General features: G+C 35.5%; 1 protein-coding gene and 1 pseudogene across 45 annotated transcripts in view; one reads left to right on the top strand and one right to left on the bottom strand.

Moving 5' to 3' along the window:
- The first annotated feature begins 1,130 nt into the window (after positions 1-1,130).
- Positions 1,131-21,943, top strand: part of LOC116134115 (putative disease resistance protein RGA3) — a 76,697-nt gene continuing 55,884 nt past the window's right edge. For 11 of the 45 annotated variants that reach the window (XM_031419798.1, XM_031419792.1, XM_031419787.1 and 8 more), the window contains exons 1-3: positions 2,691-2,926; positions 3,022-3,101; positions 5,775-5,777. The gene's annotated coding sequence lies outside the window, so the exon portion shown is untranslated. The other 34 variants (XM_031419804.1, XM_031419803.1, XM_031419801.1 and 31 more) reach the window with 30 other exon arrangements.
- Positions 8,951-20,261, bottom strand: LOC116134126 (annotated as a pseudogene).

The raw sequence follows: 21,943 nt of genomic DNA, 5'->3' as shown, positions 1-21,943 counted from the left end.
TCATCCCCGTAACGAGGATGGGGCGGGGGTGGGGAATGATTTTGAGGGTGGGGATAGGTACGGTGAATGAGATCCCCGCCCCACCTCGCCCCATTGCCATGCCTAATTGGTCTCCACTTGTTTTAAGAAAAATAGGAATACAATTTCTTAAATGTAATTTTAGATTTATAAAATTAATTTTATTTCATCAAGATTTTATTTTTGGGAATAGAAAGTGATGACATATCTTCATAATTTATTTTCTTCTCCAAATTGAAAAGCCTTAGATTTTCAATGATGGATGAATGGGAAGAGTGGGATTATGAGATTACAAGAAAAGGCGAAGAATAAAAAGATGACATTACAATCATGCCATCTCTGGTTTCCTTGACAATTTGGTGCTGCCCCAAATTGAAGACACTATCAAACCACCTTATTTTGAATACAACATTGAAAAAGGGTATTTGGGTGTGGACTATTTGGGTGTGTCCTCATCGTACGCTACCATCAATGAAGAGGAAAATGAGAGGTAATATTTTTATATTTTTGTTTAAATAAATGTATTTGTGATTGAATAATTAATGAATTTGAAGATATTGAAAAAAGGCATGTGTTTAAGTTAAATGATAATGATAGATTTAGTTAAAGGTAATTTAAATAATGGTCCAAATTCAAGAATTAGTAAATATAATATTAATACATGTGGCTGGCCTGACATTGCCAATTTTAATTCACTAATTATATTCACTTTTCATTTCATTATCTTTACATTGAAATGAAATGAGATTGGTCTCCTCTCCTTAATAGAAATACAATTTCTTGAATGTATTTTTAGTTTTATAAAATTAATTTTATTTCATCAAAATTTTTCTTATTAGTTATTTAAAAATTAATAGAATATTTATATATATTTTGTAAAATTAAAGAATGGATTTGCTCATTAATACAAAATAAAGTACATAACTGCTTTGTGTTTCTGATTCAATTATTGACTCTAATGTGCTAAAGTGATTTACTGTTTCAACGTCTTCCTATATATGCTGAGACTTTACAATTTCTGTCTCTCATCTGTGAAGGGAATACTCAAGGGCAAAGCAGTAAAACAACAATGAAAGATATTTATGATTATGACAATCCTGTGCTTAGCTACCGTTGGTTGTAGGGGAAAATGAGAGGTAATATATTTTATTTTTGTTTAAATAAATGATCTAATTTCTGATTGAATATTTAATTAATTATTCAAATTTCATGTGTTTAAGTAATATTTACTCATAGATTTTCTTATTACTTATTTAAAAAAAAATACAATTTCTCGAATGTATTTTTGGCCTTATGACATTAATTTTATTTCATCAAAATCTTCTTATTAGTTTTTTTAAAATATAGAATATTTATATTTTTTTGTAAAATTGACCTTTTAATGTTTAATTTTAAGATATTGAAATTTCATCTGTTTAAGTTTATTAATAGATTTAATTAATGGTCCAAATTGAAGAATTAGTAAATACTGTATAGTATTAATAAATGGCCAATTTTTATTTCCCATTCTCAACTTAATTGACTAATCATATTCATTTCGTTAACTTTACTCTCCTGAGGTCAGGTAAATCCACCTTTTTTAAGTTTTATAAAATTAATTTTATTTCATCAAAATTTTCTTATTACTTATTTAAAAAATATTTTTTTTTCTTTTTCTTTTTTTTTTATGTAAATATAATATATGGCTGGCCTGGCATTGCCAATTTTAATTCACTAATTATATTCACTTTTGATTTCATTATCTTTATAAAATTAATTTGATTTCATCAAAATTTTTCTTATTAGTTATTTAAAAATAATAGAATATTTATATATATTTTGTAAAATTAAAGAATGCATTGGTTCATTAATACAAAATAAGGTACATAACTGCTTTGTGTTTCTGATTCTAATGTGCTGAAATGATTTACTCTCTCATCTTTGAAGGAAAAACTCAAGGGTAAAGCAGTAAATAAAGGAAGAACAGCAATGAAAAATATTTATGATTGTTGATTGTAGGGGAAAATGAGAGGTAATATATTTTATTTTTGTTTAAATAAATGTATCCAATTTCTGATTCAATATTTAATCAATTATTCAAATTTCATGTGTTTAAGTAATATTTATTCATAGATTTTCTTATTACTTATTTAAATTTTATTATAAAATTAAAGAATGAATTGGCCCATTAATACCTTATCGAAGAGAGAAGGACTTAAGGGCTTTAGAAGAGTCGTTGAAAGAACTGAATTAGTGTTTAGATATGCTTACTCAATGTTGCTTTTTGTTCTTGCTTTGATGTATGTGAAGAAGTGATTTTCTAGTCATGCTAATTATTCTGAGAATTCAAGAATTCTGTTACTGATCATCAGAGTAAATACTGGAGGCCATAGAATTGCAGAACCAGTTTATCTCATTTTTGGAAGAAGAAACGTCGTTGAGGGACTTGTAAAAAGAGATAATTTGCAAGATGAAACAAGAGCTCAATCTTGCTCTTAACATTTTCCTGTAAGCTTCAAACTGCTCTACGTTTCTATCTCCTGTTTGCTTCTTGCATAGACAATTTGTTATTGATGATAGATACTTGACACAGAGCATTTTCCAAAACCAAACCCAGGGAAACTTTAAAGAGAGGAAGAATGGGTTTTGGAGAGTAGCGGAAAGAACTTGATTAATGGTTGGTTATGCTTTCTCAATATTGCTCTCTGTTCTTTCTTTAATTCTTGATGTTTATTTAGAAAGCAAATCACATCATTTTGTAACTGGTTCTGTTACTTATTTTTTTATTATGGTTGCTAACAATGCTAAGAATTTCAAATTGACCAAATGACATCATGCACTGAAGTAAACTTGATTGAGGCACTTGTAAGCAAAGAGAAAATTTACCAGATGAAACCAGTGCTCAATCCTTTGTCTTCACATTGGCTTGGTAAGCTAGAATTTGATACCATTAATCATCTGATAATACTGTTAGTGCAATTTTTTCCTTTTAACTAAGGCATGCGAATTTCTATTTGATCACAGCTTCCAAATTTGTACCTTAGAACAAATGTGGAAGAGGATGGACAAATATAGGAGATTATGTACTCAAAAGGACTCAAGTGGTTGGTTATGCTTTCTTACTTATTTGTTTTTCCTTATTTTTAAACTAGAAAGCATATCACAACACAATTACTGGTTTTGCATGTTCTTTAAATTTTATGCAGAACTGATTTATGTATCTGTTATTTGGTTTCTCTTACTGTTGGATTGCTCTTATGTCAGAAGCTTCTCAAATTACGGTGGATTCCCTCAATGAAATCCTTTGATGATTCATTGTGATAGGTTTATTTTCTTGCTTATCTCTCTACCCAGTGGGGACATTGAAAAGTCATGTTCTCTATAATTAAACTTTATTTTGATATGTTAATTTTGATGCAGAGAGGCAAGTTTAAGATGTCATGAATTTCCTGAAGAATCAAGGTTGACATATGATGTCTTGAATTTCAGCAAAACTTTCCTATGTTAAGACATTTGTTCACTTTCAGCTAATTGAAACCAGGCATTAAATTCCTTCTGCAGAACTTTTTGTCATGCTGGAAAACAGTGACAGACCAGGCATAAAATTACTTATGCTAACAATTTATAACTTCTGTCATTGATCGGCAGAGAAAATACTCCGGGGCAAAGTAATGAAATGACAAGTTGTAATCATTCAATAGCAGAAATTTCGGTGCGGGCAATTCTATCGAAAAGAAAAGTTGCCCAATGAAACAGCCAACAAGTGCAGATCTTTTGGTTTTCAAAGTTTCTTGGTGAGTAGCATCTCATCTATCCGTTTCCTACATTGCTTCTTCAAGAAAACAAATTGTTATTGATGATACCGCATTACCTATTCATTTCTTCTTTAATAACTGGTTTTTGTGTGTTTGTCAGGGAGCTTCTCTAATTGTACTGAATTTCATCTATGAAATCTCTGAGGACTCAGTTTGAGGTTTCTCTTATCAAGTTGTAAGGAAAGTTACCTATGTTAAGGCGTTTGTTCCCTTTGAGCATATTGAAACCCGGCATCAAATTCCCTGTGAAGAACATTTTTCCACACCGGAAACTATTGACAGGCCTGGAGAAAAAAGTCCTAAATCTTTTGGTTTTCAAATTTGCTTGGTGAGTAGCATCTCATCTGAGTTTCTATTTGCTACGTTGCTTCTTCAGAAGAACAAACTGTCATTGATGGTAGCCAATCACCTATTTATATTCAACCTTTGTTTAGAAAACTTGTATATGGTATTAATATTAGCATCTTCATGTGAGAGTGTGCTTTAGCATCAGATGATCATGGAACCATGAATCGTAACAGAGGAGGAATTCAAACATAGTGATACAAGCATGCTAATAGGGGAATTGTCAATGAAAGTTGTCACTTTTAAGAAGATATTGAGCAACTGCATCTGTCATTACACTGGATTCTCTATGAAATCCCTTGATGACTAAGAAACTAAGTTTGTTCTGGTTGTCCCTCTACTTATCAGGCAAGTTTAAGATGTCATGAATTTGTGTTTTTTTTTTTTTCCTCTATATGAGCTTATTGGAACCACACATTTTCTGTCTACTGAAGTTTGTATCATCCTGGAACAAGTAGACAGGCCTGGAACCTATGTACTTGTTAAAGGTCATAATCCCACTTTCCTTTAATCAATTTTCTGATACTGTTTAAGTTTCTTTTTCTTTATACTGAGGCATGTAATTTTCTAATCATAGTTGCAAGTTTCATCAAATATTTATTGTATCAGTGCTGTATTTTGCGTTATTTAAGAGAGGAACAATGACATTCAGAGATTAGTTGAAGAATTGTGATTAATAAACATATCAGAGTTAATACATGGTTGTAATGCATTCTTACTAATAATCTTTATTTTTTCTTCATTCTTGATGTTTAAACAAAAGCATATCACATCATCCTCTTTCTGAATCTGCTATATCTTTAATGTGCAGAACTGATTTCCTCACTGCAGGGAATGCTCTAGGGCAAAGCAATTGCAGAAACTTCATTGATGCACTTGTAGAAATAAAAGCAAATTTGCTTCATGAAACAAGTACTGAATCTTTTGGTTTTCACATTTTGTTGGGTGAGCTGGCCTCTGATCTATATATCTATCACTTACTTGCTTCTTAAATAGAACAATTTACTACCCTTTTTTAGAATTAACATCATCACTGTCATTTGTAATCCTATAAATAATTAATGCATTTTTCATATGTCAGTGTGCTTTTACCCAACTGGATGATGTCCTTAACCAACCTCAGGGACTTAACACTAGCTGGATGCATAAACTGCAAGCAATTGCCTGCCTTGGGAAAATTGCCATCCCTTAAATCTTTGTGTATAACTGTCTCTGTACTCCTTAAAGGTCACAACACTGGGTTATGGAAGAGAGGAAGAATGAAGGACCAATTCTTTATAGTTCAATGGTAGAAACTTCATTGAGGGACATATATTGTAACAAGAAGAAACTTTTGGCTGATGAAACAGGTGCTGAATCTTCTGGTTTTCACATTTTCTTGGTGAGCTCTATATATGGATAAAATTCTTCATAATTTAATTTAATAATATATATTTACTGCTTCTGCTTTATATATAAAAGTATTACTACAACACAACTATACATAAAACCAAACAAAAGATGATTCAAGGTTCTGGCCAACCAGGCTCACCATTACTGATTCTATTATTTTAAAAGGATTTGGTATATATCAACATTGAAGTCTGCATATTTTTGTTGAATTATTGGTATCAATAGAAGGTGCGCAGGGCCTTGCCACCATGTAACATTTGTTGGTTTCTAGGCTTCTTCTATGTTATGTAGTATAAGAATTCAAACGATGTCAAAAGCTTCACGAATATATCTCTTGCTCTTTCTTCTTACAAATAGTTACCTTTTCTGATTATGGCTGAAGCTATTATCTCCAGTGTCTTGGAGCAGCTGACTTCAATCATTGCCCTAGGGATACAACAGGAGGTGAGGCTAGTTGTTGGTCTTCACAAATAAGTTAAAAAGCCCAGGAGCAATCTTCAAGCAATTCAAGCTGTGCTCCTTGATGCAGAGGAAAGACAAGGGAAGGAGAGAAACGTCAGACTTTGGTTAGATCGGCTCAAGGACACGCCTTATGACATTGACGATGTGTTGGATGAGTGGAACTGTACTTTGTTGAAACAGAGAATTGAAGGGGTTGAAAATGCCCTTGTTCCTAATAAGGTCTGTTTTTCTTTTCACGTTTGCTTGGTGAGTAGCATCTCATCTATATTTCTATATGCTACATTGCTTCGTTAAAAGAGCAAATTGCTGTAGATGATAGCCAATTACCTATTCATATATACACAATCCCTTTTTAGAATTAACATTGTCATTGTCATTTTTAATCTTGTCAACAATATTAATGCTTGCATCTTCATGTCACAATGTGGTTTAATATCAGTTGATCATGGAATGATGAATCGATGCAGAGGAGGAATTCGAACATTATGGTACAACATGCTAGATGGGAAGTTCTTATCAATGAAAGTATGCTAGATGAAGAAGCTTCTCCAATTACTCTAGACCCTCGATGAAATCCCTTGATGACTGGTACAGTGAGGTTTGTTTTGGTTTTCTCTCTTTAGTATGACAAAGCCCTGTTCTCTCGAATAAACTTTGATTTTGATATGTTAATTTTGATGCAGTGAGACAAGTTTAAGATGTCGTGAGGTCGTTTCTTGTTGCATTTGATCTATTTGAGCTTATTGACACCAGGCATCCAATTCTGTATACTGTACTTTGTATCCCTCCTAGAAAAAGTTGACAGGCTTCGAAATATTTCGCATAACCTATGTTTGTACTTTCTAAAGGTCGTAATCCAACTTTGCTTAAATCAATTTTCCGATAGTGTTAAAGTGCTTTTTACTTAGGCATGTAGTTTTCTGTTCATAGTTCCAAATTTCATTAAATATTTATTGTCTCGGTACAGCTTTTTACATTATGGAAAAAAGAAAGAATGGCATTTGGAGAGTAGTTGAAATATCTCGATTAATATGGAGTTAATGGTACGTTATGCATTCTCACTAATAATCTTTATTCATTATTTGCTTCTTGATGTTTAAACAGAAGCGCATCTCAGAATCATGGTTTTGATTTTGTAATTTCTTTCATATGCAGTGTGAAAAGAGTGAGTAATGAATTTTTGGGAGTAGGAAGGGATGACACATCTTCATTATTTATTTCCTTCCTCAAATTGAAAGTTCTATGTTTTTTAAGAATGTATGAATGGAAAGAGTGGGATTATGAAATTACAAGAAAGGGAGAAGAAGAAGATGATATTACAATCATGCCATCTCTTGTTTCTTCGCAAATTTATAATCGTCTCAAGTTGAAGGCACTGTCAAACCACCTTGCTCTGAATGCGGCATTGGGAAAATATATTGATGGTTGTCCTCTGCTAGGCTACCCTTGAAGGCGAAAACTAGTTAATTAATGTATATAGCGAACTTTTACAGTGAATTATTCTTCAAAAATTGAGTATATTTTATTGCATAATCATCCCACTATATTCAATTTGTTTATATATTTTTGGTTTGATAATTAACAATAGTTTATATTGAGTTATATATTAAACTTTACATTGTTAAAGCAAATTAATTAAATAATTAATACCAACCAATAACTTCACAAAACAACAATGTATAATACAACCCATTAAAATAAAACCAGGAAATTGTTTTCAAAATGGTGTTTTAAAAGAATGATTCATAGTGTAAAACTGTAAATGTTAAAAGAAAAAAAGGATTTATACTCTTTGACACTGAATTATGCAAGCGGGTCGAGGCCTAATCGGTTTTTAAAACATTGGTTTTGTTGGTATAAAATGGGAAGGATCAATGAATTATATGAATGAAGCACCTGATGAATTTTGTTCATTTTGTTGTAATGGAGCTGATTGATGAATTAATGGTGATTAAATTGTAAAATGATATAGTATTTGAAGATTTTTTTTGGTTAAGTTTCTATTTGAAATTTTTTTATTAGTTGTTAATTTAGTATAAAAGATCAATAATCCCATTGTTAGATATGGTTCATACTTTGCATGAACTTGACCCCTACGTAAACGCATTTGGGGGTCTCGCTTTTCGGTGAGTGGGTGAGGCCGCGAGGGTGATGGGCAGTGCTCCCTTCACGGTAAGTCTAATTAGTAATTGAACTTATTATTGTTTTATTAATATTTATGCCTAGATTTGGATAGGCCTAAATGGGGTAGGGTTTACTATTATATAATGTAATAGTGAGAAACCTAGGATTACAAGAAAAATAGAGAGAGAGTGAGTTGCCGTCATTATTGATTTGTAATTGTTGCAGAGTTCTAAAACTTAATAAAATCTCTATTTGAATTTTAGACGTAGTTCCTTAATTGAAACGAATCAAGGTAAATCAAGTGTTATTTATTTACTTTTTTATTTATTTTATTGCATATATTTGGCCAGTGTTTCAACAATTATACTTATAAAGAAATCTTATAAAAGTTTTTATACAAAATAAGGTTACAAAAAATAAATGAAAAAGTGAAATAAAAAATCATGCGCATTATAAAATCATGTTTCTAATATTGTAATTTCTTTCATGGGCAGTATTGATTTTGTAATCGGGCCACCTGTGCTGAGAGTTAATAATTTTTGTTACTGTTCAATTGAGGAAATACTCAAGGGATAAAGCAAGGGCATAAACTTGTTATCATCTAGTGCAATTACTTTCAGAAGCACGTAAATATGTTTATACAAGTAAATGTATGTGAGAATTTCTTACGACATTTGATTGGAATAATATTCTCTTTGCTTAAATATATAATTAACGGAGGGAGGAACGTTGATGGTTTTTCAAACTGAGGGTTCTAGCATAGCTAAGCCAAACTTTACTTGTTCTTTCCTCAAGTGTTGTACGTTGTACCGTGTTTGTGATTATCATCATATAATGTTATAAGATAATTCTCATTAGTAAAATGCAAATTTATGAAGCCTGCTAATCTAATGGCAAACTTTTTGTTCATTCCCGTTCACTGCCTTCATCCGGGCCGCCAACTTCTTTGACATCAACGGTTAAACTGTATTCTTGGTCACAGCCCAAATATGAATCACACATAAAATACAAAGTATATGATTTCTTGCCAGCATCTGCAGGTGCAGCAAAATCAAGCTTGACCCTTGACTTCCTCTGGAGTGACACCCTCTTAATGGCAACCAACTGGTTAGTCTTGGTGTCGCCAACAAGCAGCCACCAGCCTTCATCTTTGGCTTTAGGATATCTGGGAGCATCAACAGGTCCCACCTCTGTCCTCCCCTCCACATCCCGCTCAAGGGTGACTTGCAATGTAATGTCTTCCCGAGCCCTTACATTATCACCATCCTGCACCTCACAAGATATGTCTATGTTGGGGAAACGATTGCAAAACCTTGCAATATCAGTTAACTGTGAATCGGACATCTGCAGGAGCTCATGCCTCTCATCATCCTCCATATCCACCAAATCAAACACTGTCTCTATGCTCTTGCCAGGATTCTCTTGGCATTTCTTCGCCAAATCTTTTGTGAAATGCGGGAGCTGGAGAAGCGTGGAATCGCATTCCCACATGCCCTGAGTCACCATTTGACTCACTTCCATTGCAAGGAGTGCAAGGCTCAACCAACCATTACTTGAAATAACATCAACCATAGCCTGGAGCAATCTACTAGCAGAAAGGAGAACCTCCCGCTGGTCCAATGCAAGGTTCCCACCCACTGATTGCCTCGAGAAGTGTGCTTGAAGAAGAGCATTCGCCTTAACATGAGGATCAGTGCATCTTGGATTCTCAAATGAAAATCTCTGGTGATTAATTAACCTCCGAACCACCTCTTCCTCCCCAGGTCGTATAGGTAGTTGCACATACTCTGAAGCTGAAGCAAGAATCTCCAGAAGACCCTTCATCTTTGTCTTTGGAGTTAAAGAAGAACTGAACCGTTCAATAGTAGTATAACTGATGCAATGGTAAGAAGCAATCATGCCATGATTTGAAGGAGAAAGGTCCATGTCATTTTCTATAATGATGCACTTGCTTGCTTCCAGATCACTTAATGTATTTTCAACCAGCTCCGAGAGATGCCTGTGATTTACACCCTGGAGATTGTAGTAGTTTGGATTTTGAGTGAGCCTCCTGTACATGAACGTCCAAGTGAGATAATCCACAGCATCTTGCTTGTTCTCAATAACTCCTGCAACAACTTCTGCATTGAAATTATCGTGTAGGAAATGATACAAATGACTTTCAACAGGAGATGCTTCATACAAGAACTTCTTGTAGTATTCTTTACGAGGGGCATGACAGAGGATGACACATTTTCCAGAATTACCCAGCAGAGGTCGATCGGCATGACCCATCATCCGCAATAGATCTGCAACAGGATAGTCCGTATGAGCATTTTCCTGCCCATCATAATACTGTGTTCCCATCACAAACACCAAATGTGCTGTCAATGGCACTCCCCAACAGAACGAACTACTCATAACACAAACCTGAATGAATCCACCTTTGAATAGCTCTGAAACAACTTCTTGATCAGAACTGTTTAAACCCTCATGCAAGTACCTCACTCCAAGACGTAAAGTAGCCCTCAACATCTCTTCACTGATACCACTAAGATATTCCTCAAAGTTTTCATGGGATCGCAATAGAAAAGCTGAATTCTGATCACCGTCAATCCTTGAATATGTCATCAGATCCACAGCAATGAGTCGCACGTATTTTCTTGAAGGGACAAATACAAGCACAGGCTTTCCATTCTTGGCATGTTGGACAATTGCAGTATATGTGGGTTTTGTCATGGCTTGCATCCTTGCATCAAAATTGGATATATCCACTCCCTGAATATGTATTTCTAGCGGCAGGAGGAAAATTGAAAAGGCCATGAGAGGTAGCCCCTATCCATTCGCCAAGATCCTTGGCATTTGCCAGAGAAGTAGACAGAGCACAAGGCGCATCTTGTTTTCAACCTGGCTGGCAATATATCTCATCCGAGAAACAATCACCTCCAAGACAGGACCACCTTGACCCCCAATCAGGTGGAGTTCATCAATGATGAAAAGACTAACCTGCTGCACATACTTCCTCCGTTTCCAGCGTCGGGATAAAGCATCCCATTTCTCTGGAGTACTGATAATTATTTGACCTTTCTCATGCAGTTTCAGATCCATGGCTGTTTCCCCAGTTAATTCAACCACCTGCCTTCCAAGACGACGGCCAAACTTGTCCTTCCAATGACGGAAATGTTCTTTGGCAAAAGCTGCAATGGGTGCTATATATACAGCACGCATGACACTATCAGATGCTTTTTGATGATTCCTCAAAATGGAAAACTCTGCACATATGGTCTTCCCACTCCCCGCTGGGGCAGAAACTATGACATTATCATCTGTATTATACAACATATTAAAGATCTGAGTCTGGGCAGGATTAAAAGAGTAATGCTATGTGCACTAATCAATGTGTACTAATCCAAGTACTAACATTGGAAATTAAAAATTTTTTTTTGGAGGGAATTTCAAATTTCCAATGTTAGTACTTGGATTAGTACACATTGGTTAGTGCACATAGTTTTATTCGGATTAAAATGCTTAAAATCCTTATAAAGGTTTTCATATGCCGGAGTACACAATGCCGTCATCGAGAGAGGTTGTAAGTCCAAGAGCGCGGTAGGTGGAGGATACTTTTCTGGCAATATAAGGTGCCTGAAAGGGACACGTAAAACAGTTTGTGAACCCAGCCACTTATCTGACACAAGACGTATTAAATTCTGTGGCGGAAATGGTTCATAGATTGGCACAGTGAAATTCAGTGTGTGGTCCTCATCTATATACTCCTTCTTCAGCATAAAAAATTCATGATGAAGAATGTACTCACCATCACTATCCTCCACAGTTACCCAAAATGGCTCCACATATCCATGGACCCTGTCATCCCACTAGAAGTCTGGTGTTATTGTAAGTTCAACCCTTAAAACAGTGCAAGTTATTGGTTGAGCATGTGCTGCAATGTTTAGTTTTGGGAATTAGTGAACAAATCTGTGAAGTGTTCTTCCCATCTTTGAGTAACGAATGAGCTCCCCAAGCTCTGCAGCTGAGAGATCATAATACCTTTCCCATGCAAAATCCTTCTTCTCCAACTTCATTAAAATTTCATTTGGGATTCCATTGAACTGGCGGAGAAGTGTTTGGACATTCCGCATCCGTTTGGTAACCATTTTGCTCAAGTTCAAAGCTTTCTCTGCTAATTGTGCCCAACCCCGTTTCAATAAAATCTCGAAAAGAGCTCTCATAAGACATCCCGCACTCTAATTAAGAACAAAAAATGTAAAATGAGAAAAGACATATATGAAATCTGTGTTCATCAGGAATAATAAGGGAATGACAGAAGAACATGGCAACAAGAAGAAAACTAACCTGAGTTATGAACACCATGTCAGAAACCAATCAAAGCCCTTCCAGCTTTAGCTGAGAAATGCATGCCTGCAGCAAAACATTAATCTTGGCTCTAGGCTCTTCCAGGCTTTCCTTTATGGGAATGGGAACACGGTCCAACAGCTTAGCCAGCTCCATATTCTCATCTTGCCTAACTGTTACATATTTGAATTCTTCACTAAGAGAAAATAGCCAGCAATGCTCAATATCGCCCATTGTTGGTTTCAAATGCTCATTATATGTGGCCATTGTCCCACGAGTTATATAGTAGTAGCTTGCAATGCGACCCAAGTCTGTAACCTGGCAATATCCATTTTTCCTATCATACTTGATCAAGTTATTTCTGTCCAAAATGTGGCAGCAGAATGAATCTACAAGAAGAAATCAAACATAAGTTTCAGCAAATGAAAAGAAAGAACTAGGATGATTTAAATAAACTAACAGTAAAATAATCCAATCAAACGTGCAATAGACAAATCAATTTGGTGAGCTACAAGGTGTACAAGACCGCAATTATATTAGAAAAAATAGACAAATACAAGAGGAGACTGAAAAAACGACTTTTTTTCTTATTGTTTCCTTAAAGACAACTTCCATTGTTGATAAGCAACTCACCAAGTATGATGAATAATTGTATGAAATTACTATAAAGGATAAAAATATAACCTAAGGAAGTTGAAACAAAAATTTTCAACCACACACAGAGAGACTCTCAAATCAATAGAAACTTTGAAAATCAAATTTAAAAAGTAAAAATAAAAAGAGCCTTAGTGCAGTGATAGAAACAATCATGGGCAGAAATAAGTTTACTTACGTATCTTTAAATGCCCAGTCAAATCCTCATGTAAAGGACCAAAAAATTGATTCATTTTGGTGAACAAAAAATTCCCCCATACTAAGCAACACCATCAGGAGAAAAAGGAACAGATAAAATATGCAACTAGAACTAACATGCATCCAAAAGATCAAACAAATGAGAATGATAAACAAAGAGATCCTGCCAATCGATGAAAAAAGAAAAAAAAAAAAAAAAAGAGCACTACACTACAGAGATTCTTACCAAATCAGCTCTCCTCTCCCCAATGTTATCTTCTTTCAGAACTCTCAAATGTACAGGTAAGTGTATCCAATCCAATTGCAGGCTTCTTTAGCATTTTGGACAGTCCCAAGGTCAATTTCAGCATTTAGCTGATCAGCTAGTTTGGACACAAACTGACTTTCGATAGGGAGCTGTTGATTCATTAAAGAAAGATAGTATTGAAGTTCACTATGATCAGTACTGATAATCCCTTCCCCATATGAATCATACTGAGGCCTTCCAGCACGACCCAGCATCTGCATAATATCCAGAGGACTAAGCTCGGTCCATGCCCCTTTCTCTGGATTGTAAATCTGGGTTCCCTTAATGATCACTGTATGAGCAGGCAAATTCACCCCCCAAGTAAGAGTTGCAGTGGAAACCAACACCTGCACATGTCCATCACCAAAAGATCCTCAAAACAAGTTGACGGCCACCCCTTGTCATCCCAGCATGATGAATTGCAAAACCATAAGGCAAAAGTTCTTTAAGATCATTGCTCTTGACCATATCTGTGTGATTTTGGAGAATCTCACGACTGACACTGTCCTCCTTCAAGAATCTACCAAGGGTATCATTCTCAAGTGATACATCTCATATTGCACGAGCTGTTTTTGCTGTTTCCTTCCTGGAGTGAACGAAAATAAGAACTTGATGCTTTCCAGCAATTTCCATAACCTTTTCATAACACAAATCATTCATCAACTGAAACCTTTGCAGTGGCTTCTTGACCACAATCCCAATATACTGTTGAGAAAAAGGGACAGTTCTATAACTATTGTCGAAGTGGAACAACCCTTTTCCCAAAGCCACTCGTAAAAAAAAAGCCACATCTTCATAATTGGGGAGTGTAGCTGACAACCCAACCAACCGAATATGCTCTTTTGCAGTTTCAATTTGTCTAACAGTCCTAGCAACAATACTTTCAAGCACAGGCCCTCTTTTATCATGAAGCAAATGAATTTCATCAATAACAAGCAGTTTCACAAGCTGCGTGTAGGTTCGATCCCCTCATTTTCTGGTAATGATATCCCACTTCTCAGGAGTGGTCACAATTATTTGTGTTTCTTCAATTTGTTGGTGCGTGAGTGTCTGGTCTCCACTTAGCTCCCTCACCTTGACATCATATACCTGCAAACGATTAGAAAGATTACCGACGACTTCAGCAACAAGAGCTTTCATCGGTGCCACATAGACAATCTTATAGTTGCTATGGTTGAATGGACCATCTGGGTTCCCATTCAATGCTAACTGCTGAAGTATGGTAAGCACGGCAACATTAGTTTTCCCAGCCCCGGTAGGAGCACACAACAGTATATTATCTGCTGAAAAAAGGGCAGTCTCATACACTCTACTCTGCACCCTGTTCAACTGTCATTCCTTTGAAAGCTGGATGTGCCCACTCTGGCATTTCAGTTATCTTTATCAATTTCTCATTGGGATCCAGCGGATTTGGTTTCAATGCAGGCACATGAACTTCTTCATAACCCTGGCTAAGATGTCTATAAGACCCCGTAGGAAGATGACACTTTCTATTTGCCATCAAAAGATCACCCTGTTCAAAAGCAAGGCTGTCTAGATCGAGTAACTGGCGCTGACCCCGCAACCAGCCACCATCTGCATCTTTATCAACAAGAGCCCTCCTATCCCTGTTACCATCTCCACCACCCCCATCCTTCAGCCTGCGAGCCTCTTCTCTAATACTCTTCTCCAGATTCTTCTGCCTTTCCTTGGCAGTTGCCCTCGTTGCATGCAACTGCTCCAAAATTGCAACCAAATCAGGACCCAAACCCATCATTTCCTCCTCAATCTTCTTCCTCTCTTCTTGGTCTTCGGACCTTGCCAAATGAGTACACCACACAATCTTCAGACGGTTACGCAATAAAAACTTAATGAGACTGAATTTCTAAAACTGAAGATGCACCCACAGATTAGTCTCAACTTCCCGATCATCTCCCTCAGCAAGTATCTTTAGAACCTCTTCTGCAAGCTTCTGACACTGCTGTGGGTCAATTTGTTGCTCATAAGCTTGAGAGATTTTCCTTTGAAGCCAATAAGCATCTATATCCTAGACATTAAGACTCATGCCCTCATTCGTGTCCTGTGAGTCATCATCGTCGATGCCACCACCCATTTGCATAGCCGCAGAACCATTGGGCTCAGCCACATCATCATCATCCTCTTCACCCTCCTGAACCATATCCAGATCACTCTCTTCCTCTTCATCATCATTCTCTTCAAATTCAACAGCCACGCCCATATTGTTATCAAGTGCCTCATAGCTATTATCGTCATCAAGTGCCTCATCACCATTAGCAGTGGAAGCCCCAGCATCACTCCCATCTTGATAATCAGTAATAAGCCTTCCAATGGAAACAAACCGATCAAAGATATGATTTGGTATAGGGTTCAACAACTTCTCAATATCCTTCTTCTTATCAGGGTTTTGAACAGTGTCATTCTTAAGAACAGCCAAAATCTCGTCAGCAGCCGCACTAACAATATTAAGAGGCTGACCACCCAACTGTTGTTGAATGACACTGAGCATATGCTCATAGGCACCTCTGGTTTCCTCGGTCGTGGGCTGGAAAAGCCCTTCCTCAGTAGAAATAAGAACGCTCTCTTGACGAAGACGACGTCTCTTGCTCTGTCAAGGAACAGGTTCAGAAAGTGGATCACGCTCCTTCTGCTTCTTAGATTTCTTTAATTTCTCATCTAACTCGGGGGGTCTACCCCTGTAAGAACGATCACCAAAGCTTCTGGGGTCAATCTTACCCCAGAGAGATTCAGGCTCCCCGGTGGGCTCGTGAGTATCATGTGGGCGAGAATCCGCCGTGACAACAAGACTCGAGTTTACACTATACTCATATTGCTTGAATCGGGCGTGTGCTTCCGCAGCACCCCCAGATCTGCCATATTGGAAGTATATTTCAAATAAATTCAAACCCCAATTGAAAAGAAAGAAAATGCTATACCCTAACTAAACTCTAATGAGCAGTCAACTGAATAAGGAAAAAAATAAATAAATAATAGCAACAATATAAGTATAAAAGGAAAACTGGAAACAAATAGTGAACTCACGGTATATAAAGACTAACAAACCGCCAAAGCCCAATACGTGGTAGCGTCTTCAGATTCAGTCCCCGGGTTGTCCGGAGATTTTTGTATTGAATCTAAATACTACAACACCGCCTTAAGTCTCCGGGTTGTCTGGAGATTTTTGTATTGAATCTAAAGACTACAACACCGCCTTAATACCCGAAAGTGGCGGGAAGATGATAAAGGTAAAACGACGTAGTTCCACGATGGCTTTATTTCACCCAAAACACTTGCCGTTTTATTTTTCCGTGTGAAAATAAAATAATAAAATGAAAAATTAGTAATTAGAAATTGCATATCTCAAATAAACAATTACACTGTCATTAAATTTCAATTAGTCTAATAAAAGAGTAATTAATATTTCATAAATTTAAAAAACAAAAAACAATAGCAATAAAAAGTGAAATATATTGTATATTGGTGTCTGTGTTCGCTTGCGTGCACTGACTTATCCATGTAGGTGATAACTATTAGGACATTTTACCGTCATGATCACCTGTTTAAAACCGTTCAAAGGATTCGAATCATTCACCATACGTCTCAATGCTCGTCCGACCACTTGAGTTACCAAAGGTGATAATAGTTATTATTGTGGCTTTTAGGCTATAAAAGATTATTACCCTCAAGGTTTATAATTAAAAAATACAAATAAAAATAATAAACCTAGAGGGTTTCATAAGTAATTAAGAAGCCCAAATGTTATATGTAATGAAAATTTTCTCCAAAAATTAGTTATTTAAATTCGTAATCTAACATACTATATCTGATAAAATGTACAGAAAACTTTTTTATCTTTATCTTAATGTAAAAAAAATACGCAAAACAATAAGACATAATGGTATATGAATTATGAAAAGTGTTCTAAAAATATTTTTCATTAAAGTAAAAATATAATTTTATCTAACATAATTAAAAACCATAAATATTTAGGAAAAAATATTTTTTTACTATACAATAATTTTATAATGTTTAAAAATTAATAAATATAAGAAGCGACAGATTGAAAAATCAAGCAAAGACTTCAAATATTTTTAAACAAAATTAACAAAATTAAAAATAAAAAAACCCTCCTCCATGGTCATTGAAAAATTTATTGTAAATCCAGAGTTGATTATCATTCCAAACAACTATTAATTCCAATAACAAGTTTATATTTGAAGCGACAAAGGAAGATATGCTTTTGGACTATAACGAACAATGGTCCTTGTTACTATGAAAAATATTAAAAAAAAAAAAAAAAAAAAAAAGGTCCTCTTAATAGGAACAAGTAAATTTTGCAAGTAAATAAGTTTTTTTTTTTTTTTTTTTTTTTTAAATGATCGAGGTGTTTAGGTAGCTATACGCACATCTCGACTAATTCTCTGACACCTTAAAGTTAACAACCGGATAAGTCCTTCAGTGATCACCCTTATTAGAACCGAGAATTTATACCTCTTGAATAATACATCTAAGAGTCTCAATTGACCGTCTTGCCACCCAGTGTTGCAAACCTATGGATGTAATTAATGATGTATCACTTTTTGTATGTGTCAAACCATTCTCATTTAGTTTACACTGAGGAGTCATGTGGAACAAGCACTTGGAACCATAACCTAATCAAAAGCACCGTTGATTGAAAATGATGCTGCAGAAATTTGAAAAACGACAGAAAAAGGTCTTTTATTCGGATATGGCATTTTCCGGCCAGATTCGTGGTGGATCTGCCTGGAAAATGCTAGATCTGACCGTCAACGATGGCCAAAGACATGCTGTTTGTTGACGGTTAATGACGCCAACTCTTGGCCGTCATTGACGGTCAACGATGGCCAACTCTTTGGCCGTATCTGAAGGCCAGATCTGGCCTTTTTCGGCCATCAACAGCCAGATCTAGCCTTAAATCTGTTCTTTTTCGGTTAGATCCATGGTAGATCTAGCCGGAAAAGACCAGATCGGTGAATAAACGGCCAGATTTGACCACTCTGAGTTGTTACGGTAGATTCCGACCAGATTACGGCGTTGGTGGCTGGAATCTAGCACTGTGGTGGTGGGGGTGTTTTTGTCATTTTATAATTGGGTTTTTTTGTAATTATTAACCAAGTCAAGTATTTTCGTCTGCATAATATACTGTTTAGGGGCAAGATTGGACAAATTATGATTACCCAATAACGTTTTAATAACAGCCCCCCATGAGGTACAAATTTCCCGGCAATTTATCCCCTTCCCCCCCACCCCCCCCCCCCCCCCCCCCCCCCCCCCCCCCCCCCCCCCCCCCCCCTCTCCCTTTTGAGCACTATTTGTCATTTTTTTTTCTCGTAAATTTTTTTTACAAAAATGCCAAATACAGTAATCTGCTAAATTAAACAAATATTACCCTTGTTAAAAAATTTAAACCCGATCTAGACGGGCCCTTAAAGTAAAATCATATTAAACTTTTTCCAACCATTTGCCTTTTTTTTTAACAAAATTGCCCTTATATGAATTAATTCAATATTGACCCGTAACGTCATGGAATATATAATATCAATGAAACAACTAGAATCCATATGTGCACACTATGTAAAAAGAAAAAAAATAAATAATGTTAGACGTACTAATAAATTTACAAAGACTTATTGTACGAAGTTAAGTTGTAGAAGATGAATGAAAGAGTGAATACAAGAAGTCAGATTCATCATATTCATTCTTCTATTAATCTTTTATCAAATCACTTTATGTAAGAAATCTTTGTAAATTTCTTTGTACGTAAAAAATAAAAATAAAAAAAATAAAAAAAAAACCTCTATAGCAAGATTTAATTTACAACTAAATTAGACAAATAAATTTGTAATGCCCTCAACAAGAATTAACATTGCTGAAAAGTGTAATGCCCTGAAATCTTCTGTTCCAGTTTTGAAAATTTGTCTCTCTTCTATTTCTCTTTTAATGATTTAAAAGATGTTTTTCAGAATTGGCGACAATGCAAAGTAGAAAAGATAAAAACCCGATAATCTTTACTCATCCCTTACATTCTCAATCTGGTTTAGAAAATACAAAGAACATATTTTGTTACAATCATAGCATTTCCCAAACCCTTGCTCTGGCAATTCAGTGGTAATATTTTTTCGTGGTTGTAAAACACATGTACTGGAGATTGAGATACTATATATGCAGTTGCTCTGTCCTCCCCACTTTGATGGGTTAATTACCTTGGAACACATCTTGCCATCATTGCCACGAAACAAAGCTTGATCTTCACCTAAATTATACAGCTTCACCCATTCCATCCTTGACAAGTCGATTCTGTAAAGTTCAGGAGAATCAACTGCAAATAACTGATCATTTGAAGCCACCAACCTAATCTGCTTATCAAAATAAACGCCGATATGAGGTGCAAATTTCAGTTCCAAAAACCTCAAATCACAAGATCTCAGGTTGAATATCCCAATCTGAGAATTACTCTTTAGAACATATATCCTACCATCAAAAACAATTATGTCCAATATACGCCAACCCTTGTTAACATAATGGTATTCTTTCCACTTCTTATCTCTACAAGTACAGAACTGCAAGCTTGAGCCATACTTAGAAAGAATCATAATAAGAAAATCAAAGATGCCGTGGTCATCACAATCATAATCCATAATTACAAGGAGGCTGGGGCATGCAAGGGAATTGGATTTGATGTCCTGTAAAAGTATTTATAACCCATAAACAACCCCTTGAAACATCTTCTGTCTTGAGACAGAACAAGATTAAGTACCCACTTGAAACACCAAGACATAACTTGAAGTTCCAAATATATCGAGGTAGCTTTCTCTTGTATTCCATTCCAGTAGCTATGTGAAAGAAATAACAATACTTGTTGGGCTGATGCATAAACAACAAGTGGTGAATGAGATGTCAAAAAACTCTGCTTAAATTCTGAATAAAACAATCGCCAACTTCTGCAAACGCGACCAAGGTTTCAATAGTCTACTATATTTAGACTTATAGAAATAATCTCAAGAAGTTCTTGCGGAAGATCAGCCCATGATGATGATCTCTTATAGTGGAGCCTTCTTGCCTGATTGGATCCTCTATTATTCTCTCTTTCCAGCAACGTGCCTGCAATTTTTGTCATAGTTGCAGAGTTATAACATAACCAGAGCTAAAAATATTATTCAATGAATCTCCAAAATCGCCTTCAGTATCCGGGTCCGGAGATTTTTGTATTGAATCTAAAGACTACAACACCGCCTTAAAACTCCAAAGCGGAGGTAAGATGATAAAGGTGAAACCACGTACTTCCATGATTGCTTTATTTAACCCAAAAAAATAACGATGAGGAAGGTCATTGAAAATTTTATTCTCAATTTTTACTCACCCAGTACCCTTTTTGAATCCGATTCTCCCTACAGTACTTTATATCTCTCCTGGAAAAAGTTGATAGGCCAGCCAGATCGAAACACTGTTGGCAATATCTGACCGGTCGTGCACCATTCCGACGACGTTGGTTGATGGTGGACGCCAATGGTTGGTGGTGGTGGTCGACTGCCAGTAGTCCTCTTGGATGGCTTGGCTTGTAAATTGTTTTAAAAACAAAGGCATTATTCTCTAGAACATAATTATTTTGGAATAAAATTGTAATGGCAAGGTTCATGTAAATTAATTTTAAATAAGAGCATTATTGTCCAAAAGTGAAGGGTAGAATTGTAAAAAAATAAAGATTTCCAAGTAATCTTAAAATTCCTAAGAAAATAGAGGTAATCATATTATCTCTTATATAACCAGTTGTAATTACTATTGATTTTGGAAGATTACTGGAATTTTATATTACTTGAATATCAAACGTAATAATCAAGTAATATAAGATGACATTACCTCAATGATCAAGGATTACCCCCAACAAAACACACATCTAGTTTAAAATTCCGCTAAACATTTATGGTCTCAGTGCAACATTTTACATTAAGGAAAAGAGGAAGAATGGGGTTTGAAGAGTAGTTGAAATTACTCAATTAATATGGAGTTAATGGTTTGTAATGCATTCTCACTAATAATCTTTATTTTTTTTTCACTTCTTGATGTTTAGATAGAAGCACATCTCAGAATCATGTTTTTTATTTTGTAATTTCTTTCATGTGCAATATTGATTCTTTCTTGTGCAGTATTTATTCTGTAATCAAGCTACATATCAGTAATGTAATAGAATTAGAAATTTAAGGGTAGTAATTGATCGTTTAGTAAAATTGAGGTACTTTTGAGGGGTTATCTTGCTGCTTATGGAAAGTATCAGAATGCATTTTTTTCTTAAGTCATAAATCAGAATTAATATCTTTTTTTT

This window comes from Pistacia vera, unplaced genomic scaffold, assembly GCF_008641045.1.
Source record: "Pistacia vera cultivar Batoury unplaced genomic scaffold, PisVer_v2 Contig283, whole genome shotgun sequence".
NCBI classification, from domain to species: domain Eukaryota; kingdom Viridiplantae; phylum Streptophyta; class Magnoliopsida; order Sapindales; family Anacardiaceae; genus Pistacia; species Pistacia vera.
Note: the sequence above shows the minus strand (reverse complement) of the source record. Positions and strands in the feature narration are given on the sequence as shown.